Source organism: Camelus bactrianus, unplaced genomic scaffold, assembly GCF_048773025.1.
Source record: "Camelus bactrianus isolate YW-2024 breed Bactrian camel unplaced genomic scaffold, ASM4877302v1 HiC_scaffold_44, whole genome shotgun sequence".
In the NCBI taxonomy this organism is placed as follows: Eukaryota; Metazoa; Chordata; class Mammalia; order Artiodactyla; family Camelidae; genus Camelus; species Camelus bactrianus.
The window spans coordinates 1,184,333-1,200,474 of record NW_027413960.1 but is presented as its reverse complement, the minus strand read 5'-3'; positions in this window follow the sequence as shown (position 1 = coordinate 1,200,474).

Here is a 16,142-nt window from a genome sequence, read left to right as displayed (position 1 = left end):
ACCACAGTAATAGTTTACCCTGCAAACCATTCCCTTTGTGCTAGATGAACGAACGTCTCTCCACATGCACATTTCTGAGAGATATGTGTGTGTGAAAGCCGTCCTTCACCTAGCTTGTTGGGAACACAAAGTTTCTTTTCATTTGATACTCCACTCCATATATATATAATGGGAGGTACTAGCTCCAACTCGGTTTTACAGTGAAAACTGCAGGAATTTCATACCGGCACTAGGAAACAGCCTGAGAAACCAGAGTAAAATTTTTTCCTGCAAACAGTTCCCTTTGTGCTAGATGAACGAACGTCTCTCCACATGCTCAGTTGTGAGAGATAAGTGAGCGTGAATGCCGTCCTTCACCTTGTTTTTGGGAACACAATGTTTCTTTTCAGTTGCAAACTACACTCCATACATATATATGGGGAGGTACTAACTCCAAATCGTTTTCACAATGTAAACGGCAGGAACTTTACGCCGGCACTATGAAACAGCCTGAAAACCCACAGTAAAAGTTTACCCTGATACCCATTCAATTTGTGCTATATGAACGAACGTATCTCCACATGCTCAGTTCTGAGACATATGTGAGTGTGAAAGCCGTCCTTCACCTAGCTTGTTTGTTAACACAAAGTTTCTTTTAAGTTGCAATCTCCACTCCATACATATATATGGGGAGGTGCTAGCTCCAACTCGTTTTCACAATGAAAACGGCAGGAATTTTAAGCCGGCACAAGGAAACAGCCTGAAATACCAGAGTAAAAGTTTACCCTGATACCCGTTCCCTTTGTGCTATATGAACGAACGTCTCTCCACATGCTCAGTTCTGAGACATATGTGTGTGTGAAAGCCATCCTTCACCTAGCTTGTTGGGAACACAAAGTTTCCTTTCAGTTGCAAACACTACAACATTCATATATATGGTAAGGTACTAGCTCCAACTCAGTTTCACAGTGAAAACTGCAGGAACTTTAAACCGGCACTAGGAATCAGCTGAGAAACCAGAGTATATGTTTACCCTTCATCCCGTTCCTTTTGTTCTAGATGAACGAACGTCTCTCCACATGCTCATTTCGGAGAGATAAGTGTGTGTGAAATCCTTCCTTAAACTTGCTTGTTTGGAACACAAACTTTCTTTTCAGTTGCAAACACCACTCCATACATATATAAGAGGAGGTACAAGCTCCAACTCGGTTTTACATTGAAAACTGCAGGAACGGCAAACCGGCACTAGGAAACAGCCTGATAACCAGAGTAAAATTTTCTCCTGCAACCCGTTCCATTTGTGCTAGATGAACGAACGTATCTACACATACTCAGTTCTGAGAGATAAGTGTGCATGAATGCCGTCCTTCACATAGCTTGTTGGGAACACAAAGTATATTATCATTTGCAAAATCCACTTCATAAATATATATGGGGAGGTACTAGCTCCAACTCGGTTTCACAATGAAAACTGCAGGAATTTTAAACCGGCACTAGGAAAAAGCCTGAGAAACCACAGTAATAGTTTACCCTGAAAACCGTTCCCTTTGTGCTATATGAACGAACGTCTCTCCACATGCTCATTTCTGAGACATAAGTGTGTGTGAAAGCCGTCTTTCACTTAGCTTGTTTGGTAACACAAAGTTTCTTTTAAGTTGCCATCTCCACTCCATAAATATATATGGGGAGGTACTAGCTCCAACTCGGTTTTAAAGTGAAAATTGCAGGAACTTTAAACCGGCACTAGGAAAAAGCCTGAGAAAACAGAGTAATACTGTCTCCTGCAACCCGTTCTCTTTGAGCAAGATGAACGAAGATCTCTCCACATACTCAGTTCTGAGAGATATGTGTGTGTGAAAGCCATCCTTCACCTAGCTTGTTGGGAACACAAAGTTTCCTGTCAGTTGCAAACTCCACACCATTCATATATATGGGGAGGTACTAGCTCCAAATCGGTTTCACAGTGAAAACTGCAGGAACTTTAAACCGGCACTAGGAATCAGCTGAGAAACCAGAGTAAAAGTTTACCCTTCAACCCGTTCCCTTTGTTCTTGATGAACGAACGTCTCTCCACATGCTCAGTTCTGTGAGATAAGTGTGCGTGAATGCCGTCCTTCACCTAGTTTTTGGAACACAAAGTTTCTTTCAGTTGCAAACTACACTCCATACATATATATGGGGAGATACAATCTCCAAATCGTTTTCACAATGTAAACGGCAGGAACTTTACGCCGGCACTATGAAACAGCCTGAAAACCCACAGTATAAATTTACCCTGATACCCATTCAATTTGTGCTATATGAACGAACGTATCTCCACATGCTCAGTTCTGAGACATAAGTGTGTGTGAAAGCCGTCCTTCACCTAGCTTGTTTGTTAACACAAAGTTTCTTTTAAGTTGCAATCTCCACTCCATACATATATATGGGGAGGTACTAGCTCCAACTTGTTTTCACAATGAAAACGGCAGGAACATTAAGCCGGCACTAGGAAACAGCCTGAAATACCAGAGTAATAGTTTACCCTGATACTCGTTCCCTTTGTGCTATATGAACGAACGTCTCTCCACATGCTCAGTTCTGAGACATATGTGTGTGTGAAAGCCATCCTTCACCTAGCTTGTTGGGAACACAAAGTTTCTTTTCAGTTGCAAACTGCACTCCATATATATATATGGGGAGGTACTAGCTCCAACTCGTTTTCACAATGAAAACGACAGGAACTTTAAGCCGGCACTAGGAAACAGCCTGAAAAACCAAAGTAAAAGTTTACCCTGAAACCCGTTCCCTTTGTGCTATATGAACGATCGTCTCTCCACATGATCAGTTCTGAGACATAAGTGTTTGTGAAAGCCGTCTTTCACCTAGCTTCTTTGTTAACACAAAGATTCTTTTAACTTGCAATCTCCACTCCATTCATATATATGGGGAGGTACTAGCTCCAACTCGGTTTTAAAGTGAAAACTGCAGGAACATCATACCGGGACTAGGAAACAGCCTGAGAAACCATAGTAAAAATTTCTCCTTCAAACTGTTCCCTTTGTGCTAGATGAACGAACGTCTCTCCACATACTCAGTTCTGAGAGATATGTGTGCGTGAATGACGTCCTTCAAATAGCTTGTTGGGAACACAAAGTTTCTTTTCAGTTGCAAACTGCACTCCATACATATACATGGGGAGGTACTAGCTCAAACTCGGTTTCACAATGAAATCTGCTGGAACTTTAAACCGGCACTAGGAAACAGCCTGAGAAACCACAGTAAAAGTTTAAAATGCAACCCGTTCCCTTTGTGCTAAATGAATGAACGTCTCTCCACATGCTCATTTCGGGGAAATAAGTGTGTGTGAAAACCTTCCTTCAACTAGCTTTTTGGGAACACAAAGTTTCTTTTCAGTTGCAATCTCCACTCCATACATATATATGGGGAGGTTCCAGCTCCAACAATGTTTTACAGTGAAAACTGCAGGAACTTCAAACCAGCACTAGGAAACAGCCTGAGAAACCAGAGTAAAATTTTCTCCTGCAACCCGTTCTTTGTGCTAGATGAACGAACGTCTCTCCACATACTCAGTTTTGAGAGATAAGTGTGCATGAATGCCGTTCTTCACCTAGATTGTTGGGAACACAAATTATCTTTTCATTTTCAAACTCCACTTCATACATATATATGGGGAGGTACTAGCTCCAACTCGGTTTCACAATGAAAACTGCAGGAACTTTAAACCGGCACTAGGAAACAGCCTGAGAAACCACAGTAAAAGTTTAACCCCCAACCCGTTCCCTTTGTGCTAGATGAACGAACGTCTCACCACATGCTCATTTCGGAGAGATAAGTGTGTGTGAAAGCCTTCCTTCACATAGCTTGTAGGGAACACAAAGTTTCCTTTAAGTTGCAAACTCCACTCCATACTTATATATGGGGAGGTTCTAGCTCCAACACGATTATACACTGAAAACTGCTGGAACTTCAAACCGGCCCTAGGAAACAGCCTGAGAAACCAGAGTAAAATTTTCTCCTGCAACCCGTTCCCTTTGTGCTAGATGAACGAACATCTCTCTACTTGCTCAGTTCTGAGAGATAAGTGTGTGTGAATGCCGTTCTTCACGTAGCTTGTTGGGAACACAAAGTTTCTTTTCTGTTGAAACTCCACTCCATATATATATAAGGGGAGGTGCTGGCTCCAACTAGGTTTTACAGTGAAAACTGCAGGAATTTCAAACCGGCACTAGGAAACAGCCTCAGAATCCACAGTAAAATTTTCCCCGGCAAACTGTTCCTTTTGTGCTAGATGAACGAAGGTCTCCCCACATGCTCATTTCTGAGAGGTATGTGTGCGTGAATACCGTACTTCAACTAGCTTGTTGGGAACACAAAGTTTCTTTTAAGTTGCAAACTCCACTCCATACATATATATGGGGAGGTACTAGCTCCAACTAGGTTTCACAATGAAAACTGCAAAACTTTAAACCGGCCCTAGGAAACAGCCTGAGAAACCAGAGTAAAAGTTTACCCTGCATCCCGTTCCCTTTTTGCTAAATGAACGAACGTACTCCACATGCTCATTTCGGAGAGATAAGTGTGTGTGAAAGCCTTCCTTCACTTAGCATGTTGGGAACACAAAGTTTCTTTTATGCAGCAAACTCCACTCCATACATATATAAGGGGAGGTACTATCTCCAACTCGGATTTACAGTGAAAACTGTAAGGAATTGCAAACCGTCACTAGGAAACAACATGAGAAACCAGAGTAAAATTTTCTCATGCAACCAGTTCCCTTTGTGCTAGATGAACGAACGTCTATCCAATTGATCCGTTCTGAGAGATAATTGTGCGTGAATGCCGTCCTTCACATAGCTTTTTGGGAACACAAAATTTCTTTTCAGTTGCAAACTCCAATCCATAGATATATATGGGGAGGTACTAGCTCCAACTCGGTTTCACAATGAAAACTTCAGGAACTTTAAACTGGCTCTAGGAAACAGCCTGAAAATCCAAAGTAAAAGTTTACCCTGCAACCCGTTCCCTTTGTGCTAGAAGAACGAACGTCTCTCACATGCTCATTTCGGATAGATAAGTGTGTGTGAAAGCCTTCCTTCACCTAGCTTGTTGGGAACACAAAGTTTCTTTTCAGTTGCAAACTCCACTCCATACATATATATGGGGAGGTATTAGCTCCAACTCGTTTTCACAATGAAAACGGCAGGAACTTTAAGCCGGCACTAGGAAACAGCCTGAGAAACCACAGTAATAGTTTACCCTGAAAACCGTTCCCTTTGTGCTATATGAACGAACGTCTCTCCACATGCTCATTTCTGAGACATAAGTGTGTGTGAAAGCCGTCTTTCACCTAGCTTGTTTGGTAACACAAAGTTTCTTTTAAGTTGCCATCTCCACTCCATAAATATATATGGGGAGGTACTAGCTCCAACTCGGTTTTAAAGTGAAAATTGCAGGAACTTTAACCCGGCACTAGGGAAAAGCCTGAGAAAACAGAGTAATACTGTTTCCTGCAACCCATTCTCTTTGAGCAAGATGAACGAAGATCTTTCAACATACTCAGTTCTGAGAGATATGTGTGTGTGAAAGCCATCCTTCACCTAGCTTGTTGGGAACACAAAGTTACTTTTCAGTTGCAAACTCCACTGCATACATATAAAAGTGGAGGTACTAGCTCCAAATCGGTTATACAGTGAAAACTGCAGGAACTGCAAACCAGCACTAGGAAACAGCCTGAGAATCCAGAAAAAAATCTTCTCCTGTAACCAGTTCCCTTTGTGCTAGATGAACGAACGTCTCTCCACATGCTCAGTTCTGAGAGATAAGTGCGCCTGAATTCCATTCTTCACTTAGCTTTTTGGGAAAACAAAGTTTCTTTTCAGTTGCATACTCCATTCTATATATATATATGGAGAGGTACTAGCTCCAGCTCGTTTTCACAATGATAACTGCAGTAATTTCAAAACGGCACTAGGAAACAGCCTGAAAAAACAGAGTAAAAGTTTACCCTGATACCCGTTCCATTTGTGCTAGAAGAACGAACGTCTCTCACATGCTCATTTCGGAGAGATAAGTGTGTGTGAAAGCCTTCCTTCACCTAGCTTGTTGGGAACACAAAGTTTCTTTGCAGTTTCAAACTCCACTCCATACATATATATGGGGAGGTACTAGCTCCAACTCGTTTTCACAATGAAAACGGCAGGAACTTTAAGGCGGCCCTAGGAAAGAGCCTGAAATACCAGAGTAAAAGTTTACCCTGATACCCGTTCCCTTTGTGCTATATGAACGAACGTCTCTCCACATGCTCAGTTCTGAGACATAAGTGTGTGTGAAAGCCGTATTTCACCTAGCTTGTTTGTTAACACAAAGTTTCTTTGAATTTGCCATCTCCACTCCATACGTATATATAGGGAGGTACTAGCTCCAAATCGGTTTTACCGTGAAAACTGCAGGAAATTTTAACCGGCACTAGGAAAAAGCCTGAGAAAACAGAGTAATACTGTCTCCTGCAACCCGTTCCCTTTGAGCAAGATGAACGAAGATCTCTCCACATACTCAGTTCTGAGAGATATGTGTGTGTGAAAGCCATCCTTCTCCTAGCTTTTTGGGAACACAAAGTTTCCTTGCAGTTGCAAATTCCACACCATTCATATATATGGTGAGGTACTAGCTCCAAATCGGTTTCACAGTGAAAACTGCAGGAACTTTAAACCGGCACTAGCAATCAGCTGAGAAACCAGAGTAAAAGTTTAACCTTCAACCCGTTCCCTTTGTTCTAGATGAACGAACGTCTCTCCACATGCTCATTTCTGAGAGATAAGTGTGTGTGAAATCCTTCCTTAAAATTACTTGTTTGGAACACAAACTTTCTTTTCAGTTGCAAATTCCACTCCATACATATATAAGGGGAGGTACAAGCTCCAACTCGGTTTTACAGTGAAAACTGCAGGAATTTCATACCGGCACTAGGAAACAGCCTGAGAAACCAGAGTAAAATTTTCTCCTGCAAACAGTTCCCTTTGTGCTAGATGAACGAACGTCTCACCACATGCTCAGTTGTGAGAGATAAGTGAGCCTGAATGCCGTCCTTCACCTTGTTTTTGGGAACACAATGTTTCTTTTCAGTTGTAAACTACATTCCATACATATATATGGGGAGGTACTAACTCCAAATCGTTTTCACAATGTAAACGGCAGGAATTTTACGCCGGCACTATGAAACAGCCTGAAAACCCACAGTAAAAGTTTACCCTGATACCCATTCAATTTGTGATATATGAACGAACGTATCACCACATGCTCAGTTCTGAGACATAAGTGTGTGTGAAAGCCGTCCTTCACCTAGCTTGTTTGTTAACACAAAGTTTCTTTTAAGTTGCAATCTCCACTCCATACATATATATGGGGAGGTACTAGCTCCAACTCGTTTTCACAATGAAAACGGCAGGAACTTTAAGCTGGCACTAGGAAACAGCCAGAAATACCAGAGTAAAAGTTTACCCTGATACCCGTTCCCTTTGTGCTATATGAACGAACGTCTCTCCACATGCTCAGTTCTGAGACATATGTGTGTGTGAAAGCCATCCTTCACCTAGCTTGTTGGGAACACAAAGTTTCCTTTCAGTTGCAAACTCTACAACATTCATATATATGGTAAGGTACGAGCTCCAACTCGGTTTCACAGTGAAAACTGCAGGAACTTTAAACCGGCACTAGGAATCAGCTGAGAAACCAGAGTAAATGTTTAGCCTTCATCCCGTTCCTTTTGTTCTAGATGAACGAACGTCTCTCCACATGCTCATTTCGGAGAGATAAGTGTCTGTGTAATCCTTCCTTAAACTTGCTTGTTTGGAACACAAACTTTCTTTTCAGTTGCAAACACCATTCCATACATATATAAGAGGAGGTACAAGCTCCAACTCGGTTTTACAGTGAAAACTGCAGGAACGGCAAACCGGCACTAGGAAACAGCCTGATAACCAGAGTAAAATTTCATCCTGCAACCCGTTCCATTTGTGCTAGATGAACGAACGTATCTACACATACTCAGTTCTGAGAGATAAGTGTGCGTGAATGCCGTCCTTCACATAGCTTGTTGGGAACACAAAGTATATTATCATTTGCAAAATCCACTTCATAAATATATATGGGGAGGTACTAGCTCCAACTCGGTTTCACAATGAAAACTGCAGGAACTTTAAACCGGCACTAGAAAAAAGCCTGAGAAACCGCAGTAATAGTTTACCCTGAAAACCGTTCCCTTTGTGCTATATGAACGAACGTCTCTCCACATGCTCATTTCTGAGACATAAGTGTGTGTGAAAGCCGTCTTTCACTTAGCTTGTTTGGTAACACAATGTTTCTTTTAAGTTGCCATCTCCATTCCATATATATATATGGGGAGGTACTAGCTCCAGCTCGTTTTCACAATGATAACTGCAGGAATTTCAATACGGCACTAGGAAACAGCCTGAGAAACCAGAGTAAAAGTTTACTCTGCAACCCGTTCCCTTTGTGCTAGATGAAAGATCGTCCCTCCACATGCTTATTTCGGAAAGATAAGTGGTTGTGAAAGCCCTTCCTTCACCTAGCTTTTTGGGAACACAAAGTTTCTTTTCAGTTGCAAACTCCACTGCATACATATAAAAGTGGAGGTACTAGCTCCAAATCGGTTATACAGTGAAAACTGCAGGAACTGCAAACCAGCACTAGGAAACAGCCTGAGAATCCAGACAAAAATTTTCCCCTGCAACCAGTTCCCTTTGTGCTAGATGAACGAACGTCTCTCCACATGCTCAGTTCTGAGAGATAAGTGCGCCTGAATTCCGTCCTTCACTTAGCTTTTTGGGAAAACAAAGTTTCTTTTCAGTTGCAAACTCCATTCCATAGATATATATGGGGAGGTACTAGCTCCAGCTCGTTTTCACAATGATAACTGCAGGAATTTCAAAACGGCACTAGGAAACAGCCTGAAAAACCAGAGTAAATGTTTACCCTGATACCCGTTCCCTTTGTGCTATATGAACGAACGTCTCTCACATGCTCATTTCGGAGAGATAAGTGTGTGTGAAAGCCTTCCTTCACCTAGCTTGTTGGGAACAAAAAGTTTCTTTTCAGTTTCAAACTCCACTCCATACATATATATGGGGAGTTACTAGCTCCAAACGTTTTCACAATGAAAACGGCAGGAACTTTAAACCGGCACTAGGAATCAGGTGAGAAACCAGAGTAAATGTTTACCTTTCATCCCGTTCCTTTTGTTCTAGATGAACGAACGTCTCTCCACATGCTCATTTCGGAGAGATAAGTGTGTGTGAAATCCTTCCTTAAACTTGCTTGTTTGGATCACAAACTTTCTTTTCAGTTGCAAACACCACTCCATACATATATAAGAGGAGGTACAATCTCCAACTCGGTTTTACAGTGAAAACTGCAGGAACGGCAAACCGGCACTAGGAAACAGCCTGATAACCAGAGTAAAATTTTCTCCTGCAACCCGTTCCACTTGTGCTAGATGAACGAACGTATCTACACATACTCAGTTCTGAGAGATAAGTGTGCATGAATGCCGTCCTTCACATAGTTTGTTGGGAACAAAAAGTATATTATCATTTGCAAAATCCACTTCATAAATATATATGGGGAGGTACTAGCTCCAACTCGGTTTCACAATGAAAACTGCAGGAACTTTAAACCGGCACTAGGAAAAATCCTGAGAAACCACAGTAATAGTTTACCCTGAAAACCGTTCCCTTTGTGCTATATGAACGAACGTCTCTCCACATGCTCATTTCTGAGACATAAGTGTGTGTGAAAGCCGTCTTTCACTTAGCTTGTTTGGTAACACAAAGTTTCTTTTAAGTTGCCATCTCCACTCCATAAATATATATGGGGAGGTACTAGCTCCAACTCGGTTTTAAAGTGAAAATTGCAGGAACTTTAAACCGGCACTAGGAAAAAGCCTGAGAAAACAGAGTAATACTGTCTCCTGCATCCCGTTCTCTTTGAGCAAGATGAACGAAGATCTCTCCACATACTCAGTTCTGAGAGATATGTGTGTGTGAAAGCCATCCTTCACCTAGCTTGTTGGGAACACAAAGTTTCCTGTCAGTTGCAAACTCCACACCATTCATATATATGGGGAGGTACTAGCTCCAAATCGGTTTCACAGTGAAAACTGCAGGAACTTTAAACCGGCACTAGGAATCAGCTGAGAAACCAGAGTAAAAGTTTACCCTTCAACCCGTTCCCTTTGTTCTTGATGAACGAACGTCTCTCCACATGCTCAGTTCTGAGAGATAAGTGTGCGTGAATGCCGTCCTTCACCTAGTTTTTGGAACACAAAGTTTCTTTCAGTTGCAAACTACACTCCATACATATATATGGGGAGATACAAACTCCAAATAGTTTTCACAATGAAAACGGCAGGAACTTTAAGCCGGCACTAGGAAACAGCCTGAAATACCAGAGTAAAAGTTTACCCTGATACCCGTTCCCTTTGTGCTATATCAACGAACGTCTCTCCACATGCTCAGTTCTGAGACATATGTGTGTGTGAAAGCCATCCTTCACCTAGCTTGTTGGGAACACAAAGTTTCTTTTCAGTTGCAAACTGCACTCCATACATATATATGGGGAGGTACTAGCTCCAACTCGTTTTCACAATGAAAACGGCAGGAACTTTAAGCCGGCACTAGGAAACAGCCTGAAAAACCAGAGTAAAAGTTTACCCTGAAACCCGTTCCCTTTGTGCTATATGAACGAACGTCTCTCCACATGATCAGTTCTGAGACATAAGTGTTTGTGAAAGCCGTCTTTCACCTAGCTTCTTTGTTAACACAAAGATTCTTTTAACTTGCAATCTCCACTCCATTCATATATATGGGGAGGTACTAGCTCCAACTCGGTTTTACAGTGAAAACTGCAGGAACATCATACCGGGTCTAGGAAACAGCCTGAGAAACCATAGTAAAAATTTCTCCTGCAAACTGTTCCCTTTGTGCTAGATGAACGAACGTCTCTCCACATACTCAGTTCTGAGAGATAAGTGTGCGTGAATGACATCCTTCAAATAGCTTGTTTGGAACACAAAGTTTCTTTTCAGTTGCAAACTGCACTCCATACATATACATGGGTAGGTACTAGCTCAAACTCGGTTTCACAATGAAATCTGCTGGAACTTTAAACCGGCACTAGGAAACAGCCTGAGAAACCACAGTAAAAGTTTAAAATGCAACCCGTTCCCTTTGTGCTAAATGAATGAACGTCTCTCCACATGCTCATTTCGGGGAGATAAGTGTGTGTGAAAACCTTCCTTCAACTAGCTTTTTGGGAACACAAAGTTTCTATTCAGTTGCAATCTCCAATCCATACATATATATGGGGAGGTTCCAGCTCCAACAATGTTTTACAGTGAAAACTGCAGGAACTTCAATCCAGCACTAGGAAACAGCCTGAGAAACCAGAGTAAAATTTTCTCCTGCAAACCGTTCTTTGTGCTAGATGAACGAACTTCTCTCCACATACTCAGTTCTGAGAGATAAGTGTGCGTGAATGCAGTTCATCACCTAGATTGTTGGGAACACAAATTATCTTTTCAGTTGCAAACTCCTCTTCATACATATATATGGGGAGGTACTAGCTCCAACTCGGTTTCACAATGAAAACTGCAGGAACTTTAAATCGGCACTAGGAAACGGCCTGAGAAACCACAGTAAAAGTTTAACACGCAACCCGTTCCCTTTGTGCTAGATGAACGAACGTCTCTCCACATGCTCATTTCGGAGAGATAAGTGTGTGTGAAAGCCTTCCTTCACATAGCTTGTAGGGAACACAAAGTTTCCTTTAAGTTGCAAACTCCACTCCATACTTATATATGGGGAGGTTCTAGCTCTAACACGATTATACACTGAAAACTGCTGGAACTTCAAACCGGCCCTAGGAAACAGCCTGAGAAACCAGAGTAGTAGTTTACTCTGCAACCCGTTCCCTTTGTGCTAGGAGAAAGAACGTCCCTCCACATGCTTATTTCGGAGAGCTAAGTGTGTGTGAAAGCCCTTCCTTCACCTAGCTTGTTGGGAACACAAAGTTTCTTTTCAGTTGCAAACTCCACTGCATACATATGTAAGTGGAGGTACTAGCTCCAAATCGGTTATACAGTGAAACCTGCAGGAACTGCAAACCGGCACTTGGAAACAATCTGAGTATCCAGAGAAAAATTTTCTCCTGCAACCAGTTCCCTTTGTGTTAGATGAACGAACGTCTCTCCACATGCTCAGTTCTGAGAAATAAGTGCGCCTGAATTCCGTCCTTCAATTAGCTTTTTGGGAAAACAAAGTTTCTTTTCAGTTGCATACTCCATTACATAGATATATATGGGGAGGTACTAGCTCCACCTCGGTTTCACAATGATAACTGCAGGAATTTCAAAACGGCACTAGGAAACAGCCTGAAAAACCAGATTAAAAGTTTACCCTGATACCCGTTCCCTTTGTGCTAGATGAACGAACTTCTCTACACATGCTCAGTTCTGAGACATAAGTGTGTGTGAAACCGTCCTTCACATAGCTTGTTTGTTAACACAAAGTTTCTTTTAATTTGCAATCTCCACTCCATACATATATATGGGGAGGTACAAGCTCCAAATAGGTTTTACAGTGAAAACTGCAGGAACTTCAAACCGGCAGTACGAAACAGCCTGAGAAACCAGAGTAAAACTTTATCCTGCAACCGGTTCTCTTTGTGCTAGATGAACGAAGGTCTCTCCACATGCTCATTTCTGAGAGGTATGTGTGCGTGAATGCCGACCTTCACCTAGCTTGTTGGGAACACAAAGTTTCTTTTAAGTTGCAAACTCCACTCCATACATATATAAGTGGAGGTACTAGCTCCAACTCGGTTTCACAATGAAAACTGCAAAACTTTAAACCGGCACTAGGAATCAGCTGAGAAACCAGAGTAAATGTTTACCCTTCATCCCGTTCCCTTTGTTCTAGATGAACGAAAGTTTTTCCACATGCTCATTTCGGAGAGATAAGTGTGTGTGAAAGCCTTCCTTCACCTTGCTTGTTTGGAACACAAACTTTCTTTTCAGTTGCAAACTCCACTCCATACATATATAAGAGGAGGTACAAGCTCCAACTCGGTTTTACAGTGAAAACTGCAGGAACGGCAAACCGGCACTAGGAAAAAGCCTGAGAAACCAGAGTAAAAGTTTAACCTGATACCCGTTCCCTTTGTGCTATATGAACGAACGTCTCTCCACATGCTCAGTTCTGATAGATAAGTGCGCCTGAATGCCGTCCTTCACCTAGGTTGTTGGGAACACAAAGTATATAATCACTTGCAAAACCCACTTCATATATATATATGGGGAGGTACTAGCTCCAACTCGGTTTCACAATGAAAACTGCAGGAACTTTAAACCGGCACTAGGAAACAGCCTGAGAAACCACAGTAATAATTTACCCTGCATACCATTCCCTTTGTGCTAGATGAACGAACGTCTCTCCACATGCTCAGTTCTGAGAGATAAGCGTTTGTGAAAGCCGCTTTCACCGAGCTTGTTGGTAACACAATGTTTCTTAGTAGTTGCAACCTCCACTTCATACGTGTAAATGGTTAGGTACTAGCTCCTACTCGGTTTTACAGTGAAAACTGCAGGAACTTCAACCCGGCACTAGGAAACAGCATGAGAAACCGGAGTAAAAGTTTCTCCTGCAAACCTTTCCCTTTGTGCTAGATGAACGAAAGCCTCTCCACATACTCAGTTCTGAGAGATAAGTGTGCGTGAAAGCCGTTCTTCACCTAGCTTGTTGGGAACACAAAGTTTCCCTTCATTTGCAAAATACACTGTATACATATATATGGGGATGTACTAGCTCCAACTCGATTTTACAGTGAAAAGTGCAGGAACTTCAAATCGGAACTAGGAAACAGCCTGAGAACCCAGAGTAAAAGTTTCCCCTGTAACCCGTTCCCTTTGTGCAAGATGAACGAAAGTCTATCCACATGCTCAGTTCTGAGAGATAATTGTGTGTGAAAGCCATTCTTCCCCTAGCTTGTTGGGAACACAAAGTTTCTTTTCAGTTGCAAACTCCAGTCCGTACATATATAAGGGGGGTTCTAGCTCCAACTGTTTTTCACAATGAAAACTGCAGGAACTTCAAACCGGAACTAGGAAATAGCCTGAGAAACCAGAATAAAAGTTTCTCCTGCAAGCCTTTCATTTGTGCTAGATGAACGAACGTCTCTCCACATGCACATTTCTGAGAGATAAGTGTGTGTGAAAGCCGTCCTTCAACTAAATTGTTGGGAACACAAAGTTTCTTTTCAGTTGCAAACTCCACTCCATACATATATATGGGGAGGTACTAGCTCCAACTCGTTTTCACAAGGAAAACTGCAGGAACTTTAAACCGGCACTAGGAAACACCCTGAGAAACCAGAGTAAAAGTTTACCCTGCAACCCGTTCCTTTTGTGCTAGATGAACAAACGTCTCTCCACCTACTCATCTCTGAGAGATAAGTGTGTTAAAGCCGTCCTTCACATAGCTTGTTTGTTAACACAAAGTTTGTTTTAAGTTGCAATCTCCACTCCATACATATATATGGGGAGGTACTAGCTCCAGTTCGGTTTTACAGTGAAAACTGCAGGAACATCAAACCGGCACTAGGAAACATCCTGAGAAATCGGAGTAAAAATTTCTCCTTAAACCCGTTCCCTTTGTGCTAGATGAGCGAACGTCTTTCCACGTACTCAGTTCTGAGAGATAAGTGTGTGTGAAAGCCGTCCTTCAACTAGCTTGTTTGGAATAGAAAGATTCTTTTCAGATGCAAACATCAATCCATATATATATATAGGGAGGTACTACCTCCAAATATTTTTTACAGGGAAAACTGCAGGATATACAACCGGCACTAGGAAACAGACTGAGAAACAGGAGTAAAAATTTCTCCTGCAAACTGTTCACTTTGGCTAGATGAACGAACGTCTCTCCACATAATCAGTTCTGAGAGATAAGTGTGTGTTAAAGCCGTACTTCATCTTGCTTGTTTCTTAACACAAAGTTTCTTTTAAGTTGCTATCTCCACTGCATACATATATATGGGGAGGTACTAGCTCCAACTCGGTTTTACAGTGAAAACTGCAGGAAGTTCAAACTTGCACTACGAAACAGACTGAGAAACCAGAGTAATAATTTCACCTGCAAACTGTTCCCTTTGTGCTAGATGAACGAACGTCTCTCCACATACTCAGTTCTGAGAGATAAGTGTGCGTGAATGCCGTCCTTCAAATAGCTTGTTGTTAACACAAAGATTCTTTTAAATTGCAATCTCCACTCCATACATATATATGGGGAGGTACTAGCTCCAGTTCGGTTTTACAGTGAAAACTGCAGGAACATCAAACCGGCACTAGGAAACATCCTGAGAAACCGGAGTAAAAATTTCTCCTTCAACCCGTTCCCTTTGTGCTAGATGAGCGAACGTCTATCCACGTACTCAGTTCTGAGAGATAAGTGTGTGTGAAAGCCGTCCTTCAACTAGCTTGTTGGGATTACAAAGTTCCTTTTCAGATGCAAACACCAATCCATAAATATATATAGGGTGGTTCTAACTCCAAATATTTTTTACAGTGAAAACTGCAGGAATTTCAAACTGGCACTAGGAAGCAGCCTGACAAACCAGAGTAAAATTTCACATGCAACCCGTTCCCTTTGTGCTAGATGAGTGAACGTCTCTCCACATGCTCAGTTCTGAGAGATAAGCGTGTGTGAAAGTTGTCCTTCACCTAGCTTGTTGGAAACACAAAGTTTCTTTTCAGTTGCAAACTCCACTCCATATATATATATGGGGAGGTACTAGTTCCAATCGATTTTACAGTGAAAACTGCAGGAACTTCAAACCGGCACTAGGAAATATCCTGAGAAACCAGAGTAAAAGTTTCTCCTGCAACCCGTTCCATTTGTGCAAGATGATCGAACGTTTCTCCATATGCTCAGTTCTGAGAGATAAGTGTGTGTGAAAGCCGTTCTTCACCTAGCTTGTTGTGAACACAATGATTCTTTTCAGATGCAAACACCAATCCATAAATATATATAGGGTGGTACTAACTCCAAATATGTTTTACAGTGAAAACTGCAGGAATTTCAAACCGGCAC